At 38.6% G+C, this 19,324-nt stretch overlaps 1 long non-coding RNA gene across 1 annotated transcript in view; it reads right to left on the bottom strand.

Moving 5' to 3' along the window:
* Positions 1-18,963, bottom strand: part of LOC306665542 — a 56,130-nt gene extending 37,167 nt beyond the window's left edge. The window contains exons 1-2 of the long non-coding RNA XR_013765064.1: positions 18,894-18,963; positions 18,094-18,193 (exon numbers count right to left, since the gene is read on the bottom strand). This is a non-coding gene — a long non-coding RNA (uncharacterized lncRNA). The remainder of the gene's footprint in view (positions 1-18,093; positions 18,194-18,893) is intronic.
* Positions 18,964-19,324: the final 361 nt, after the last annotated feature.

The raw sequence follows: 19,324 nt of genomic DNA, 5'->3' as shown, positions 1-19,324 counted from the left end.
TAGAACCGTCATTAGAAACTAGTATCCATGTGTAATTATGTCTTGGTGCCTGCCTCTTGAGGACCCAAAGTAACATAAATGGTGTCACAGTGGTCCAAGGAAAGAAGGAACAAGATGAGGTCTGGGGACTAGTCCACTCGTTGTGCAGCTAAGAGGAAGTCAATCTGAGTGGTATATGGAGAACAGAGAGTCCCTGGCATAAGACAACCTAGTTGCTAAAAGTGGTGACTTGGGAAGGCATTTGGAAAACAGGGAACAATGCCTACAAGGGCATCAGAGTCAGCAGGTCACTGCTAAGTTGTACTGGTAACTACTAAGAAGTAAATGAGGGTTGTTAAGCAGTAATGACTGTGTGAGAGAGAGTGGTGTGAGTGTAGCCACTGTTATGGGGCGCAACTTAAGAACAGACTGATCACCACTGAGAAGTCCAAATTTGAGTCTTTATTAAGCCGGCTGGCTGACTATCTCACACAATGCCCCAAAAATGGCTATTGGGAGAACAGCCCCGACCACAGGATTGTTTAATCTTTGGTGGAGTTCTGTGACTTCGAACTTTCAGGGCTTCAACCGACTATTCACTAATGTGTTTTCTTTCATTTTGTGACTGTGATGGGCTGACAGATCTGACTCCATGAGAATGTTATAGACCAGACTCTAAGAAAAATGACTAAACAGACTCCATTTTGCTCTGAGACTCCACATTATGTAGGAAATAAGCTTCTCCCTTGGGAACACCCTGCCTCTGTGCCCATCATCAGTTAATTAGTGTGACATGTTTAACAATACAGAATGATAATTCCTATGTAAAGAAAAATTGCTCTTTGATTCCTATTGCTCCTAAACAATGTACCATGTGAACAGTGATTGTGTGGATTTTAGTAACCATTCCTAAGTTTGTACCTAGGTAAAACTTCCCCTTCTGTCGATGATTCATGATGTTAATGTGTAATTTCGAATCATAGCAACAGACACTTATGATTAATGTAAATTTTGGTATAAGAACCCCTACAACCCTTAAATCTGATCCAGTGTTCAGATCCAGAACACACTAACTCAGGAGATGGATTAGGAGCCTGGCACAGTGGCACATGCCTATAATCCCAGTAGCTCAGGAGGCTGAAGCAGGAGGACCATGAGTTCAAGGCCAGCCTCAGCAAAAGCGAGGCACTAAGCAACTCAGTGAGACCCTGTCTCTAAATAAAATACAAAATAGAGCTGTGGATGTGGCCCAGAGGAGAGTGCCCATGAGTTCAACTTCTAGTACCCAACCCCCCAAAAAAAGAAATGGATTACATTAGTCAGTTTGACTTTAAAGACTCTGAGATACCAACAAGACATACATCTTGCCCAAGAATACAAGGAACAAATAATATGCTTCTAAAATTTATAACACAATGTTAATATGTGAAGGAATTAGTAAGCAGATAAATACAAAAATGTGCAAAATACAAGTGATTACTAAGTACATAAAAAGTTATTAAATAAATTTTCATTAGCTCTAGCATATTAAGTTGATTAATAAATATTTAAAACAAATATACACTAAATAGAAATTCAGGAGTGTATAAACTGGTACAATATTTCTGGAGGTTATTTTCACTGTATTTGTAAAACACCTAAAATTGGAGAATAATTGAACTTATAGACTACACACTTAGGAATTAATTATCCATTAATCTTAGACATGTATATAAGGGTTTATGTTAATGTTTAAAAAGAGGATTGGTAAAAACATAATATTTTCATAGAATAATAAAAAGTCATTAAAATCATATTATTGAATAATACTTAATGACATGAAAATTATCACAAAAACATTATTTTGTATGAAATTGTGGATTAAAAATATTTTTTTAATATTGGTGTGGTAGGCAATCCAAGGTGGCGGACTAGAGGGTGACTGCATCTCCAGTCGCTCCAGAACCCAGGATTTAAGAAGGGGAGGCATTGAGAGACTCGGACTAAAACAGAGCCACGGGGTGAGTCTCCCCCACCCAGTGAAGCGCTGCCCGGGTGGCAGGCCCGGATTCGGGTGGCTTATTAGAGTAGGGCAGGGCAGCTAGAGTCTTCCCCAGGCAGCTCTGCGTACTTTGGCGGTGGACTCCTCCCACAGGGCCACATTCTCCAGCATCACGGAGCAGGCACCCCAGTGAGAGCCTTTCTGCACAGAACCAAGCTTCAAGTCCCTGAACCAGGGCGGCGAGTTCCCACCCGCAGGTTGCTTCAGGGACCAGGACAGGGCAGCCAGGGACTTCCCCAAGCAGCCGGTAGCCCGGCCCCCTCTGGCGGGAAGCGCCTATCCAGGCTACCTTCTCGGAGCAGGCCCCCCAGTGAGAGCCTTTCCACATAGAACCAGCTCCAAGTCCTGGAACCAGTAGCGAGCTAGGGGCAGCTTTCCTTGGAAGCACTGCATTATCAAGTTACTCCAAGACTTCAGGCTACCGAAGGCAGGAAGGTGAGAAACTGGAAATCTACAGGGACAATATAAGCCAATAGAAGAATTCTGCAATATCACAAAGTCCCACTGACATCTGACCAATATGAGAAAACAAGGGAAGAAAATGTCCCAAACAAACCTAGATACTATGTCAATAAAACCCAATGACAGCACAGCAGAAGAAATGTCAGAAAGGGAGTTCAGAACGTACATAATTAAAGCAATCAGGGAAGCAAATGAGGAGATGAAAGAGCAAATGCAGGCATTAAATGATCACACCAAACAACAGTTAAAGGAGGAAATATGGGAAACAAGAGACCATTTCAATAAAGAGTTAGAGATACTGAAGAAAAAAAACCAAACAGAAATCCTTGAAATGAAGGAAACAATAAACCAAGTTAAAAGCTCCATAGAAAGCATAACCAATAGGATAGAACACCTGGAAGACAGAACCTCAGATATTGAAGACAAAATATTTAATCTTGAAAACAAAGTTGACCAAACAGAAAAGATGGTAAGAAATAATGAACAGAATCTACAAGATTTATGGGATATCATGAAAAGGCCAAATTTAAGAATTATTGGGATTGAGGAAGGCTTAGAGAAACAAACCAAAGGAATGAACAATCTATTCAATGAAATAATATCAGAAAATTTCCCAAATCTGAAGAATGAAATGGAAAACCAAGTACAAGAGGCTTATAGGACTCCAAATATACAAAATTACAATAGACCCACACCAAGGCATATTATTATGAAAATACCTAACATACAAAATAAAGACAGAATTTTAAAGGCCACGAGAGAAAAGAATCAAATTACGTTCAGAGGGAAACCAATAAGAATATCAGCAGATTTTTCAATCCAGACCCTAAAATCTAGAAGGGCCTAGAACAACATTTACCAAGCCTTGAAAGAAAACAGATGCCAACCAAGAATCTTATACTCAGCAAAACTTACTTTCAGATTTGACGATGAAATAAGATCCCTCCATGATAAACAAAAGCTAAAGGAATTTACAAAAAGAAAGTCAGCATTGCAGAACATTCTCAGCAAAATATTCCATGAAGAAGAGATGAAAAACAATGATGCAAATCAGCAACGGGAGGAACTAGTCTAAAGGAATAGCCAAATAAAGGAGAAACCAAATCATGTCAAAAAACAAAAATGATTCCAATGACTGGGAACACAAATCATATCACAATAATAACCCTGAATGTTAATGGCCTGAACTCATCAATCAAAAGACACAGACTGACAGAATGGATTAAAAAGAAATATCCAACAATATGCTGCCTGCAAGAGACTCATCTCATAGAAAGAGATACCCATAGACTAAAGGTGAAAGGATGGGAAAAAACATACCATGCACACGGACACAGCAAAAAAGCTGGAGTATCCATCCTCATTTCAGATAATGTGGACTTCGAGCCAAAACTAGTCAGAAGGGATAAAGAAGGACATTACATACTGCTTAAGGGAAGCATAAATCAGCAAGACATAACAATCATAAATATCTGTGCCCCGAACATTGGCTCATCCATGTACGTCAAACAAATCCTTCTCAATTCCAGAAATCAAATAGACCACAACACAAAAATACTAGGTGATTTTAACACACCTCTCTCACTGCTGGATAGATCGTCCAAACAAAAATTGAATAAAGAAACCATAGATCTCAATAACACAATCAACAATTTAGACTTAACCGACTTATATAGAATATATAAGAACGAATACACTTTCTTCTCAGCAGCACATGGATCCTTCTCTAAAATAGACCATGTCTTATGCCACAAAGCTACTGTTAGCAAATACAAGAAGATAGAGATACTACCTTGTACTCTATCAGATCATAATGGATTGAAATTAGAAATAAATGACAGAATAAAAAACAGAAACTTTTCCAATACCTGGAGATTAAATAATACACTATTATATGATGAATGGATAACAGAAGACATAAGGAGCGAAATAAAAAAAATTCTTAGAAGTAAATGAGAACAAAGACACATCATATCAAAATCTCTGGGACACTATGAAAGCAGTACTTAGAGGAAGATTTATTTCATACGGCGCATTCAACAAAAGAAGTAGAAATCAACAAATAAACGACTTAACACTATAGCTCAAAGCCCTAGAAAAAGAAGAGCAGACCAACACCAAAAGTAGTAGAAGACAGGAAATAGTTAAAATCAGAGCCGAAATCAACGAAATTGAAACAAAAGAAACAATCGGAAAAATTAACAAAATAAATAGTTGGATCTTTGAAAAAATAAGCAAAATTGATAAACCCTTAGCCACACTAACAAAGAGAAAGAGAGAGAAAACTCATATTACTAAAACTCAGAATGAACAAGGAAATATCACAACAGACATGAGTGAAATACAAAACATAATTAGAAGCTATTTGAAAACTCTATACTCCAACAAAATAGAAAATCTTGAAGACATCAACAAGTTTCTAGAGACATATGAATTACCTAAACTGAACGAGGAGGACATACACAACTTAAATAAATCAATTTTAAGCAATGAAATAGAAGAGGTCATCAAAAGCCTACCAACAAAGAAAAGTCCGGGACCAGATGGGTTCTCAGCCGAGTTCTACAAAACCTTTAAAGAAGAGCTCATTCCAATACTTCTCAAAGTATTCCATAAAATAGAAGAGGAGGGAACCCTACCAAACTCATTCGATGAAGCCAATATCACCCTGATACCTATACCAGACACAGACACATCAAGGAAAGAAAATTTCAGACCAATATCCTTAATGAGCATCGATGCAAAAATTCTCAACAAAATTTTAGCAAATCGCATACAAAAATATATTAAAAAGAGAGTGCACCATGATCAAGTGGGTTTTATCCAGGGATGCAAGGTTGGTTCAACATCTGGAAATCAATAAATGTCATTCACCATATCAACAGACTAAAAGTTAAGAATCACATGATTATTTCAATAGATGCAGAAAAAGCATTCGATAAAATACAGCATGCCTTCATGCTCAAAACACTAGAGAAAATTGGGGTAGTGGGAACATTCCTTAACATTGTAAAGGCCATCTACGCTAAGCCCATGGCCAATATCATTCTAAATGGTGAAAAACTGAAAGCATTCCCCCTAAAAACTGGAACAAGGCAGGGATGCCCTCTTTCACCACTTCTATTCAATATCGTTCTTGAGACTCTAGCCAGAGCAATTAGACAAACCAAAGAAATTAAAGGGATACGAATTGGAAAAGAAGAACTCAAACTATCCCTGTTTACTGATGACATGATTATATATTTAGAGGAACCTGGAAATTCCACCAGAAAACTCTTAGAACTCATAAGTGAATTCAGTAAAGTAGCAGGTTACAAGTTCAATGCTCATAAATCCAATGCATTCTTATACATAAGTGATGAATCTTCAGAAAGAGAAATTAGGAAAACTACCCCATTCACAATAGCATCGAAAAAAATAAAATACTTGGGAATCAATCTCACAAAAGAGGTGAAAGACCTCTACAATGAGAACTACAGAACACTAAAGAAAGAAATTAAAGAAAACCTTAGAAGATGGAAAGATCTTCCATGTTCTTGGATAGGCAGAATTAACATTGTCAAAATGGCCATACTACCAAAAGTGCTATACAGATTCAATGCAATTCCAGTTAAAATCCCAATGATGTACCTTACAGAAATAGAGCAAGCAATTATGAAATTCATCTGGAAGAATAAGAAACCCAGAATAGCTAAAGCAATCCTCAGTAGAAAGAGCAAAGCAGGGGGTATCGCAATACCAGATCTTCAACTCTATTACAAAGCAATAGTAACAAAAACGTCATGGTATTGGTACCAAAATAGACAGGTAGATCAATGGTACAGAATAGAGGACATGGACACAAACCCAAATAAATACAATTTTCTCATACTAGACAAAGGTTCCAAAAATATGCAATGGAGAAAAGATAGCCTCTTCAACAAATGGTGCTGGGAAAACTGGAAATCCATACGCAACAGAATGAAACTAAATCCCTATCTCTCACCCTGCACGAAACTCAACTCAAAATGGATCAAGGACCTTGGAATCAGACCAAGACCCTGCATCTTATAGAAGAAAAAGTAGGTCCAAACCTTCAACTTGTTGGCTTAGGATCAGACTTCCTTAACAGGACTCCCATAACACAAGAAATAAAAGCTAGAATCAACGACTGGGATAGATTCAAACTAAAAAGCTTTCTCTCAACAAAGGAAACTATCAGTAATGTGAAGAGAGAGCCTACAGAGTGAGAGAATATCTTTGCCACTCATACTTCAGATAGAGCGCTAATTTCCAGAATTGATAAAGATCTCAAAACGCTCTACACCAAGAATACAAATAATCCAGTCAACAAATGGGCTAAGGAAATGAACAGACACTTCACAGAAGAAGATCTACAAGCAATGAACAGATATATGAAAAAATGTTCAACATCTCTAGTAATAAGAGAAATGCAAATCAAAATTACCCTAAGATTTCACCTCACCTCAATTAGAATGGCGATTATCAAGAACACAAGCGGGGGATTCAAGATGGCGGACTAGAGGGTGGCTGCGTTTCGTGTTGCTCCAGGACTCAGGACTCAAGAAGAGGAGATATAGAGAGCCTTGGGACCAACTCAAAGCAGCCGGGCGAGAGTCCCCCACTGGGCAGGCGTCCCGGACGGGGCAGGAGTCCTGGACGGGGCGGTAGCCCCAAAAGCAGGGATCTTTGCAAAGTAGAACAACCGGCGAGGCGCCCCTCCCCCCGCCGGAGCAGTGATCGCAGACAGCTGGGAGCATTGAAGAGGGGGCTGCCCAGAGGAGAAGGAGAAATACGGGCTCCGCACGTCGCTTGGAATTGGATCAGCTGCGCCAGGGCTCCGGGCGGCTATCCGGAGGAGCAGCGTGGACTCAGGATTCAAGAAAAGGAGATATTGAGAGACTTGGGACCAACTCAAAGCAGCCGGGTTAGTGTTTCCCACTGGGCAGGCGGACGGGGCGGTAGCCCCCGGACAGGGCGGTAGCCCCGAAAGCAGGGATCTTTGCAAAGTAGAACTGCCGGCGAGGCGCCCCTCCCCCCGCCGGAGCAGTGATTGCAGACAGCTGGGAGCATTGAAGAGGTGGCTGTTCACCACAGCGCTTGGACTCGGCGCAACCCACCCGCGCTCTGGGAGGCTGCCCAAAGGAGAAGGTGCTTGGTGAGCTGTTTGGACTGAACGTGACCACCCCTGAACACAGGGGGCTGCCCAGAGGAGAAGGAGAAATACGGGCTCGGCACGTCGCTTGGAATTGGAACAGCTGCGCCAGGGCTCTGGGCGGCTATCCGGTGGAACAGCGTGGTGAGTGGTTTGGTCCCAGAGCATCCGCTCCTGAACATAGGGGGTTGTCTGGAGAAGGAGGAGGAGCGCGGCGGGGTGCTTGGGCTCGAAGTGACTGCACCAGGGCTACGGGAGGCAGTCGGGACAAGAAGGTGCACAGTGAGTTCTTGGGACTCGTGACGCACCAGATCTCTGGGTAACTGCCTGGTGGAGAAAGTGGTGCGTGCTGGGTCACTTGGTCTTAGAGCGACCGCACGGAACAACAGGTGGCTGCTGGAGGAAAAGGCATGTGGCGGGTCACTGGGACTTGGAGCGATTGTAAGGGGGTCCAGGTAGCTGCTCAGAGGAGGGGCAGCATAGCCAGGCGAAAAGAGAAGAGCAGGGTCCTAGACGGCTTCTTGGTGGAAGGGCCCCACAGACAAACTGAGGGGCAGAGCGAAGGCTCCAGGACTGCAGGCAGCTTCTCTGAGGAGAGGCAGCCGAAGGAGATTCGTTTGTGAAGGGTGAGGCTTCCAGGCCCAGGAGGTAGATCCGGGTCCCTGGGATCATTGCAGAAGAAGGCTGCCCAGCCCAGGTGGTAGTTGTGAATTGAACGGAACCTCTGGGAGGAAAACCGACCAGCGAGACCTCCCCACCGGGTGACTCCTCCCTGTTGGGTGAGGTTCTCCCAAAAGGACCGTAAAATCAGAGACACAGGCCCAAACTGGTCTTGCATCAGCCCACAACCCACTTCCCTTCTGGATGACCATTCATCAGCAAGTGAAGGTACCTCTGCCCACTAGCAGGGAATATACCCCACCAGAAGGCCACCACCCCTAGGGAGTCAGCTCCCTTGTGGAGCACTGCATTATCAACTTCCTCCAAGATTTCAGGCTACTGAAGACTAAGAGGGGATATAATAGAAATCTTCAGGGATATTATAAGACAATAGAGGAAATCTGCAATATCACAGCGGTCAACTGATACCTGAACAATATGAGAAAACAAGGAAAGAAAATGCTGCAAACAAATCTAGATGTTACATCAATGAAACCCAACGACAGCATGGCAGAAGAAATGACAGAAAGGGAGTTCAGAATGTACATAATTAAAATGCTCAGGGAAGCAAATGACGAGATGCAAGAGCAAATGCAGGCACTGAATGATCGCACCAATCGACAGTTAAAAGAGCAAATACAGGAAGCAAAAGATCACTTCAATAAAGAGTTAGAGATATTGAAAAAAAACCAAACAGAAATCCTTGAAATGAAGGAAACAATAAACCAAATTAAGAACTCCATAGAAAGCATAACCAATAGAATAGAACACCTGGAAGACAGAACATCAGACATTGAAGATAAAATATTTAACCTTGAAAACAAAGTTGAACAAACAGAGAAGATGGTAAGAAATCATGAACAGAATCTCCAAGAACTATGGGATATCATGAAGAGGCCAAATTTGAGAATTATTGGAATTGAGGAAGGCTTAGAGAAACAGACCAAAGAAATGAACAATCTATTCAATGAAATACTATCAGAAAATTTCCCAAATCTGAAGAATGCAATGGAAGATCAAGTACAAGAGGCTTATAGGACTCCAAATATACAAAATTACAACAGACCCACACCAAGGCACATTATAATGAAAATGCCCAACATACAAAATAAAGACAGAATTTTAAAGGCCGCAAGAGAAAGGAATCAAATTACATTCAGGGGGAAACCAATACGGATATCAGCAGATTTTTCAATCCAGACCCTAAAAGCTAGAAGGGCCTGGAACAACATTTTTCAAGCCCTGAAAGAAAATGGTTGCCAACCAAGAACCTTATACCCAGCAAAACTTACCTTCAAATTTGATGAGGAAATAAAATCCTTCCATGATAAACAAAAGCTAAAAGAATTTACAAAAAGAAAGCCAGCATTACAGAACATTCTCAGCAAAATATTCCATGAGGAAGAGATGAAAAACAAAGAAACAAATCAGCAATGGGAGGAACCATCCTAAAGGAATTGTCAAATAAAGGAAGAACCAAGTCGTCTCAAAATAAATAAATAAATAAATAAATAAATAAATAAATAAATAAATAAATAAATAAAATGAACCAAATGACCAGGAATACTAATCATATCTCAATAATAACCCTGAATATTAATGGCCTGAACTCATCAATCAAAAGACATAGACTGGAAGATTGGATCAAAAAGAAAGATCCAACAATATGTTGCCTGCAAGAGACTCACCTCGTAGAAAGAGATACACATAGACTAAAGGTGAAAGGATGGGGGAAAACATATCATGCACATGGACTCAGCAAAAAAGCTGGGGTATCCATCCTCATTACAGATAAGGTGGACTTCAAGTCAAAACTAGTCAAAAGGGATAAAGAAGGACATTACATACTGCTTAAGGGAACCATAAATCAGCAAGACATAACAATCATAAACATCTATGCCCCAAACAGTGGCTCATCCATGTATGTCAAACAAATCCTTCTCAATTTCAGAAACCAAATAGACCATAACACAATAATACTAGGTGATTTTAACACGCCTCTCTCACCACTGGACAGATCTTCCAAACAAAAATTGAACAAAGAAACCATAGAACTCAATAACACAATCAATAATTTAGACTTAACGGACATTTATAGAATATACCATCCAACCAAGAGCGAATACACTTTCTTCTCAGCAGCACATGAATCCTTCTCTAAAATAGACCATATATTATGCCACAAAGCTAATGTAAGCAAATACAAGAAGATAGAGACACTACCTTGTATTCTATCAGATCATAATGGTTTGAAGTTAGAAATAAATGAAAGAGTAAAAAACAGAAGCTACTCCAACACCTGGAGATTAAACAATATGCTATTACATGATGAATGGATAACAAAAGATATTAGAAAGGAAATTTAAAAAATCCTAGAGGTAAATGAGAACAAAGAAACATCATATCAAAATCTTTGGGACACTATGAAAGCAGTACTTAGAGGAAAATTTATTTCATGGAGCGCATTCAATAAAAGAAGTAAAAATCAACAAATAAACAACCTAACACTTCAGCTCAAAGCCCTAGAAAAGAAGAACAGACCAACACCAAAAGTAGTAGAAGACAGGAAATAGTTAAACTCAGAGCTGAAATCAATGAAATTGAAACAAAAGAAACTATACCAAAAATTGACAAAATAAATAGTTGGTTCTTTGAAAAAATAAACAAAATTGATAAACCCTTAGCCACTCTAACAAAGAGAAGACGAGAGAAAACCCAAATCACCAAAATTCGGAATGAACAAGGAAATATCACAACAGACACGATTGAAATACAAAACATAATTAGAAGCTATTTTGAAAATCTATATTCTAACCAAATAGAAAATTTCGAAGACATCAACAGGTTTCTAGAGACATATGAATTGCCTAAATTGAACGAGGAGGACATACAAAATTTAAATAGATCAATTTCAAGTAATGAAGTAGAAGAGGTCATCAAAAGCCTACCAACAAAGAAAAGTCCAGGACCAGACGGGTTCTCAGCCGAGTTCTACAAAATCTTTAAAGAAGAGCTCATTCCAATACTTCTCAAAGTATTCCATGAAATAGAAGAGGAGGGTACCCTCCCAAACTCATTCTATGAAACCAATATTACCCTGATACCCAAGCCAGACAGAGATAAATCGAGGAAAGAAAATTTCAGACCGATATCATTAATGAACATTGACGCAAAAATTCTCAATAAAATTTTAGCAAATCGCATACAAAAATATATTAAAAAGAGAGTGCACCACGATCAAGTGGGTTTTATCCCAGGGATGCAAGGTTGGTTCAACATCCGGAAATCAATAAATGTAATTTACCATATCAATAGACTTAAAGTCAAGAACCACATGATTATTTCAATAGATGCAGAAAAAGCATTTGATAAAATACAACACCCCTTCATGCTCAAAACACTAGAAAAAATAGGGATAGTGGGAACATTCCTTAACATTGTAAAGGCCATCTATGCTAAGCCCATGGCTAATATCATTCTAAACGGTGAAAAACTGAAAACATTCCCCCTAAAAACTGGAACAAGACAGGGATGCCCTCTTTCACCACTCCTATTCAATATCGTTCTTGAGACTCTAGCCAGAGCAATTAGACAGACCAAGGAAATTAAAGGAATACGAATAGGAAAAGAAGAACTCAAACTATCCCTATTTGCGGATGATATGATTATATACTTAGAGGAACCAGGAAATTCCACCAGAAAACTCTTAGAACTCATAAGTGAATTCAGTAAAGTGGCAGGTTACAAGATCAATGCTCATAAATCCAATGCATTTTTATACATAAGTGAGGAATCCTCAGAAAGAGAAATTATGAAAACCACCCCATTCACCATAGCATCGAAAAAAATAAAATACTTGGGAATCAATCTCACAAAAGAGGTAAAAGACCTCTACAATGAGAACTACAGAACACTAAAGAAAGAAATCGAAGAAAACCTTAGAAGATGGAAAGATCTCCCATGTTCTTGGATAGGCCGAATTAATATTGTCAAAATGGCCATACTACCAAAAGTGCTATACAGATTCAATGCAATCCCAATTAAAATCCCAATGACGTACCTTACAGAAATAGAGCAAGCAATCATGAAATTCATCTGGAAGAATAAGAAACCCAGAATAGCTAAAGCAATCCTTCGCAGGAAAAATGAAGCAGGGGGTATCGCAATACCCGAACTTCAACTTTATTACAAAGCAATAGTAACAAAGACGGCATGGTACTGGTACCAAAATAGACAGGTAGATCAATGGTACAGAATAGAGGACATGGACACAAACCCAAATAAATACAACTTTCTAATACTAGACAAAGGCACCAAAAATATGCAATGGAGAAAAGATAGCCTCTTCAACAAATGGTGCTGGGAGAATTGGAAATCCATATGCAACAGAATGAAACTAAACCCATATCTCTCACCCTGCACAAAACTCAACTCAAAATGGATTAAGGACCTTGGAATCAGACCAGAGACTCTGCAGATTATAGAAGAAAAAGTAGGTCCCGATCTTCAACATGTCAGCCTAGGACCAGACTTCCTCAACAGGACTCCCATAGCACAAGAAATAAAAGCAAGAATCAATAACTGGGATAGATTCAAACTAAAAACCTTTCTCTCAGCAAAGGAAACTATCAGTAATGTGAAGTAAGAGCCCACAGAGTGGGAGAATATCTTTGCCAATCATACTTCAGATAGAGCACTAATCTCCAGAATCTATAAAGAACTCAAAAAACTATACACCAAGAATACAAATAATCAAATCGACAAATGGGCTAAGGAAATGAACAGACACTTCACAGAAGAAGATGTACAAGCAATCAATAAACATATGAAAAAATGTTCAACATCTCTAGTAATAAGAGAAATGCAAATCAAAACCACCCTAAGATTCCATCTCACCCCAATTAGAATGGCGATTATCAAAAATACAAGCAACAGGTGTTGGCGAGGATGTGGGGAGAAAGGTACACTCATACATTGCTGGTGAGGCTGCAAATTAGTGCAGCCACTCTGGAAAGCAGTGTGGAGATTCCTTAGAAAACTAGGAATGGACCCTCCATTTGACCCAGCTATCCCACTCCTTGGCCTATACCCAAAGGATCTAAAATCAGCATACTACAGAGATACAGCCACATCAATGTTCATAGCTGCTCAATTCACAATAGCCAGACTATGGAACCAACCTAGATGCCCTTCAATTGACGAGTGGATAAAGAAACTGTGGTATATATACACAATGGAATATTACTCAGCCATAAAGAATGACAAAATTATGGCATTTGCAGGCAAATGGATGAAATTGGAGAATATCATGCTAAGTGAGATAAGCCAATCTCAAAAAGACAAGGGACAAATGATATCGCTAATAAGTGGAGGATGACACATAATGGGGGGGAGGGAAGGGTTAGTGTTAGGGTTAGAGTTAGGGTTAGGGAGGGGAGCAAGTATGGAGGAAGAAAGTACTGTATAGAGGGTAAAGAGGGATGGGAGGGGTGGGGGGAAGGGGAAAAAATAACAGAATGAATCAAACAACATTATTGTATGTGGATTTATGATTACACAAATGGTATGCCTTTGCGCCATGTACAAACAGAGAGGCAACATGTATCCCATTTGTTTACAATAAAATAAAAAAAAAAAAAAAAAAAAAAAAACACAAGCAACAATAGGTGTTGGAGAGGATGTGGGGAAAAAGGTATACTCATAATTTGCTGGTGGGGTTGCAAATTAGTGCAGCCACTTTGGAAAGCATTATGGAGATTCCTCAGAAAGCTTGGAATGGAACCACCATTTGACCCAGCTATCCCATTCCTTGGCCTATACCCAAAGGACTTAAAATCAGCATACTACAGAGATACAGCCACATCAGTGTTCATAGCCGCTCAATTCACTATAGCCAGATTGTGGAACCAACCTAGATGCCCTTCAGTTGATGAATGGATAAAGAAACTGTGGCATATATATACAATGGACTCTTACTCCACCATGAAGAGTGATAAAATCATGGCATTTGCAGGCAAATGGATGAAATTGGAGGATATCATGCTAAGTGAGATAAGCCAATCTCAAAAAACTAAAGGACGAATTATCTCGCTGATAAGCGGAAGAGGACATATAAGGGGGGATATGAGGGGTTAGTGTTAGGGTTAGGGTTAAGTTTAGGGTTAGGGATAAGGAGGGTGGTAAGAATGGAGAAAGGAAGGACTGTATAGAGGGAAAAGAGGGGTGGGAGGGGTGGGGGGGAAGGGAAAAAAATAACAGAATGAATCAAACAATATTGCCCTATGTAAATTTATGATTTTCAATTAAAATAAAAAAATATTGGTGTGGTAGAGTTTTATTCCAAAGGTAAATTTAAAAAAATAGAATTTATAAAATTGTGGAGTTGGGAAAGAAAGGCAGCTAGATATGCAAGATTAATTTTAGCAGTACCCTTGCTTTCCAATGAATGTACTAAAACCCAAGAAAGATAATATTTTAAAGCAGAAATATAATGGACTGTTGAGACTAATATTGCATGGGAAATGTGTGTATGTGTGTGTTTGTGCGTGTGTGTGTGTGTGTGTATGTATGCATGCACACAAGTGTGTGTGTTAAAGAATCAAAAAGTTTACATCAAGATGTTAGTAGTATTTATCTTTGCTTGGTACAATTATGCACAAATAATTATTTCATCTACATTGGTACCATGTTTTATTTGCTTCACTTTATTGCACTTTGTGGGCACTATATCTTTGCAAATTGAAGGCTTGTGGCAACCCTGCTTCCAGCCAATCTATCAGTGCCAGTTTTCCACTGCATGTATTCATTTTCTGTCTGCTGTGTCATATTTCAGTGATTCTTGCAGCATTTAAAGCTTTTTCATTATTAATATATCTATTGTAGTGACCCAAGATCAGTGATTTTCAATGTTACTATCATCATTATTTTTGATGCCACAAACCACATCCTAATAAGATGACTCATGTCATCAATAAACATGTGTATGCTCACTCCATTCACTGGCCATGCCCCTGGCTCTCTCCCTCCCTATTTCCTGAGACACAACAATATTGAAATAAGGCCAACTGACAACCCTAAAACAGCCTCTAAGTGATCAAGTGAAAGAAAGAGTTGCACATCTCTTAATTTAAACCAAATCTAAAAATGATCAAGTTTAGTGAGGAAGCATGTAGAAAGCAGAGATAGGCAGAAAGCTAGGCCTCTTGCACCAGTCAAGTTGTGAATGCAGAAGAAAAGTTTTTGAAGGAAATTAAAAATGTTTCTCCAGTGAACACACAGAGGATTAAAAAATAAAGCAGTCTTATTGCTGAGTGGACAAAGTTTTAGTGATTTCCTGAACAGATCGAACCATTCGCAACATTCCTTCAAGCTAAAGCCTAATCCAGAGAAGGCTTTAACTCACTTCAATTCCATAAAGTAAAGGCTGAAAGAGGTGGAATCTACAGGAGAAAAGACTGAAGTTAGCAGGGGTTATTTCATGAGATTTAAAGAAAGAAGCAATTTCCATAACATAAAAGTGTGAGGTGAAGCAGCAAGTGCTTTGTAGAGGCTGTAGCTGGTTATCCAGAAAATATAAAATAATTGATGAAGTGACCACACTAAATAGCAGATGCTCAGTGTAGGCGAAACATCTTCTTCCTTCTACTGTGAAAAAAGGACATCTAAGACTTTCATAACTAGAAAGGAAAGTCAATGCCTGACTTCAAAGCTTCAAAGGACAGTCTGGCTCTCTCATCAAGGGCTAAAGTTGTTGGTGACTTGAAGCCAAGGCTTATGTACCATTCCAAACATCCTAAGACCTTTAAGAATTAAATTAAATCTACTCTGCCTGTGCTCTGTGAGACAACAAAAACTGAATGATAGCATATCTGTTTACTAGTTTACTGGATATTTTAAGCCCACTATTGGGAACTACTGGTGAGACGAAAAAGATTCCTTTCAAAATATTACCACTCAGTGACACTGTGCCTGAGCTCTGACGAAGCTGTAAAGTGAGAGTAATATTATTTTTATGCCTATTAACACAATTCTGCAGCCCATGGATCAAGGAGCATATCAAGTTTCAAAATTTTATTATTTAAAAATTACATTTCAAAAGGCTGTAGCTGCCATACACAGTGATTCCTCTGATAAATCAGGGGAAAGTAAATCAAAAACCTTTTGAAAAGGACACACCATTCAAGATGCCATTAACAACATTTGTGATTCATGGGAAAAGGTAAGGATATCAACTTCAATAGGAGTTTGGAAGAAGTTGATTTGGACCATGTTGGATGATTTTTAGGTGTTCAACCTTTCAGTGGAGGAAGTTATTACAAATGTGGTAGAAACAGCAAGAAAACTAGAGTTAGAAGCAGAGCCTGAAGATGTGGGTAAATTTTTGAAATCACATGATAATTTTTTAATGGGAGAAGAACTGCTTCCTATAGAAAAGCAAAGAAAATATTTTCTTAAGATGGAATCTACTCCTAGTGAAAATGCTATAAACATTGTTGAAATGACCCAAAGGATTTAGAAAAGTACCTTAAGTTAATTGATAAATCAGTGGCAGGGTTTGAGAGATTGTTCCAATTGTGAAAGAATTTCTGTTGTCCCTGAAGTGCTGTCAAACAGCATTGCTTGCTACAAAGAAGTCTTTCCTGAAAGGAAGAGTAAATCAATGAGGCAAACTTGATCGTTGTTTAATTTTACGAAACTGCTAGAGCTAACTCATACTTCAGCAACCACCACACTATCAGTCAGCAGCCATCAACATAAAAGCAAGACCTTCACCAGCAAAAAGATTAAAGCTCCATGAAGGCTCAGATGATTCTTAGTGTTTGGGGGTAATAAAGTATTTTTAAATTAAGGTATATAGATATGTATATTATTTTTTAGACATAATGCTGTTTCACACTTATTAGACTATAGCACAGTATAAACATAACTTTTATATACCCTGGGGAAACAAAAAACGTACGTGACTCGCTTTATGATGATATTCACTCTATTGCAGTGGTCTGGAACAAACCCATAATATCTCCAAGATGTGTTTATTTTAAAATTTTCTCTATTTTCATTATGTTTGCAATGAACATGTATAAACAACATAAATAACTCTTACTGTTCTAAAATGCCTCTTTCAAGATCTTCCTGCATGTACCTGATGGTTCCCAGTCAGGCATTCATTAGCATTCACACAAATCCCTTAAGCTCAAAATTAACTTGGTCATAATGCAATTCAGTTTTTTTAAGATCTGAAACAATAATCCCATTGCATAAGTACAGTACTAGCAAGTACAGTACTGAAAGCACATGAGCAAAACTGAATGTTGTAATCAATGAAACAGAATTCTTGTGACATTTTTAGATCCATGCATAACTGTTATTTTGCTATTCAATAAGTGAACCTATATTTGCCTTAGGTCACAGAAGTACTATCATTGGCATTTTCTTCATAGCCAAACTAAAATTTTAACTTTCTCTCCTTATGTTGTATCTACTATTAGCATGGATTTCATGTTTTCCTAATGGCATTTACTATTTCTTTTCATCATCATCATTAGTACATCACACTCACACTGATGCTAACACATAGGAAAATCAGAGCCTGGAGTTCCTGTACCACTGACTCCTGCCTTAACCTGAGATGATATTATTTGTGTTCATTTCTCATCAGTTGTAGGCCCATCACCACAATGTGATATGTCTTTGAGCAATTTGCTGGTACCTGTGCCACACCTGATACCATGGGAGCACTGGGCCACAGAGGACTTTAAGGCCTTAATGAACTTTAAAGAATGAGGTCATAGCTTACCTACTGCAGGATGTCAGTTCAATAAGTACAAGCTGGTGGAGGGTGGAAAGAGATAGAAGGAAGAGTGTTTCTGCCTTTCTGGCACCTGAGAATCTGAGAACTGAGAGATCAGAAAACAGAGACTTTCACTATGGAACATGAAAGACAGAGGCTAGCCCCAGGGACCTTACTTCTAATTTAGACTCTAGCATTCTAAAAGACTATACCTGTTTTATCCCCAGGGTCAGTCTTAAACCCAATTTAATTCAGGAATGAAGTGGACACTTGCCAAAAAATATTTCTAACCATTCATGCCTAAAATTATTTTAGCATACACAAAGAAATCCTTGATTCCCCAGTGAATGAAACACAATAAAATACTAAAACCAAGGAGAGTTAACCCAATGAATAAGTAGAAATCGTATACACACTAATAGAATTCTAGGACTGGACCTTAGAGATCAATTATGGCGAGACCTTCATTTTCTGATAAGCCCATTGAAACCCAGTGAATCTATATTATGAAGGGTATAAGTATATTGCATAATAATTTACTGGATCCCAAAACACTAAAACCAGAAATAAGTTCAAAAATTTAAAGTGAATGTCTAAAGATAATGAATGCAAAATTTGTGTATTAATTTAATTGAACCTATAACCCTGCAAATGACCTAGAAAAAGAAAGTTTTAGACAACCATAAAATGATAAGTGTCAAGTGGATTGTTGGGGAAGTTTGGGTCTTTGGGATGTATGTATAACATAGTCAACAGACCTCTGGTTAGGGGTTAAAAGATGTGGGTTCTTTTCTTGTTTCACCAACCTTCTGAATGTCCCAGGCAAGATATTAGATCTCAGGGAGTCCTCCAATTCCTAGGGCATAAGAGAACTGAAACATGCTATCTAAAGTCCAAAATTCCACACAAGAGTGGATATCACACTTCGTGTAAATATTAGCCTGTCTATGCCTTTGGTCTTATCCACTAAGCATCTCTTATGATTCACACATAAACAAAAGAATATTAGATCATGTTCAACATTATTACTCTTACCAAAATTGCCTAGTAGCTAATATAGCAGATCCTAAAATGTGGCTTATTATAAGTCTTTGATACCAACTTAATATATGATGTGGAATGATAAAATTCTAATGAAAATTATCTCATAGCAACAAGACAAAAATAAAAATACAATAACCACTTATCCCCGTGAATGGTGGCCTTATAAATTACAGAACTAATTTGGTAAAGCTTA

The sequence above is a fragment of the Sciurus vulgaris genome (assembly GCF_902686455.1).
Source record: "Sciurus vulgaris genome assembly, chromosome: 7".
Lineage (NCBI taxonomy): Eukaryota > Metazoa > Chordata > Mammalia > Rodentia > Sciuridae > Sciurus > Sciurus vulgaris.
The sequence above is the reverse complement of the archived record's forward strand: the minus strand, read 5'-3'. Positions and strand labels throughout refer to the sequence as shown.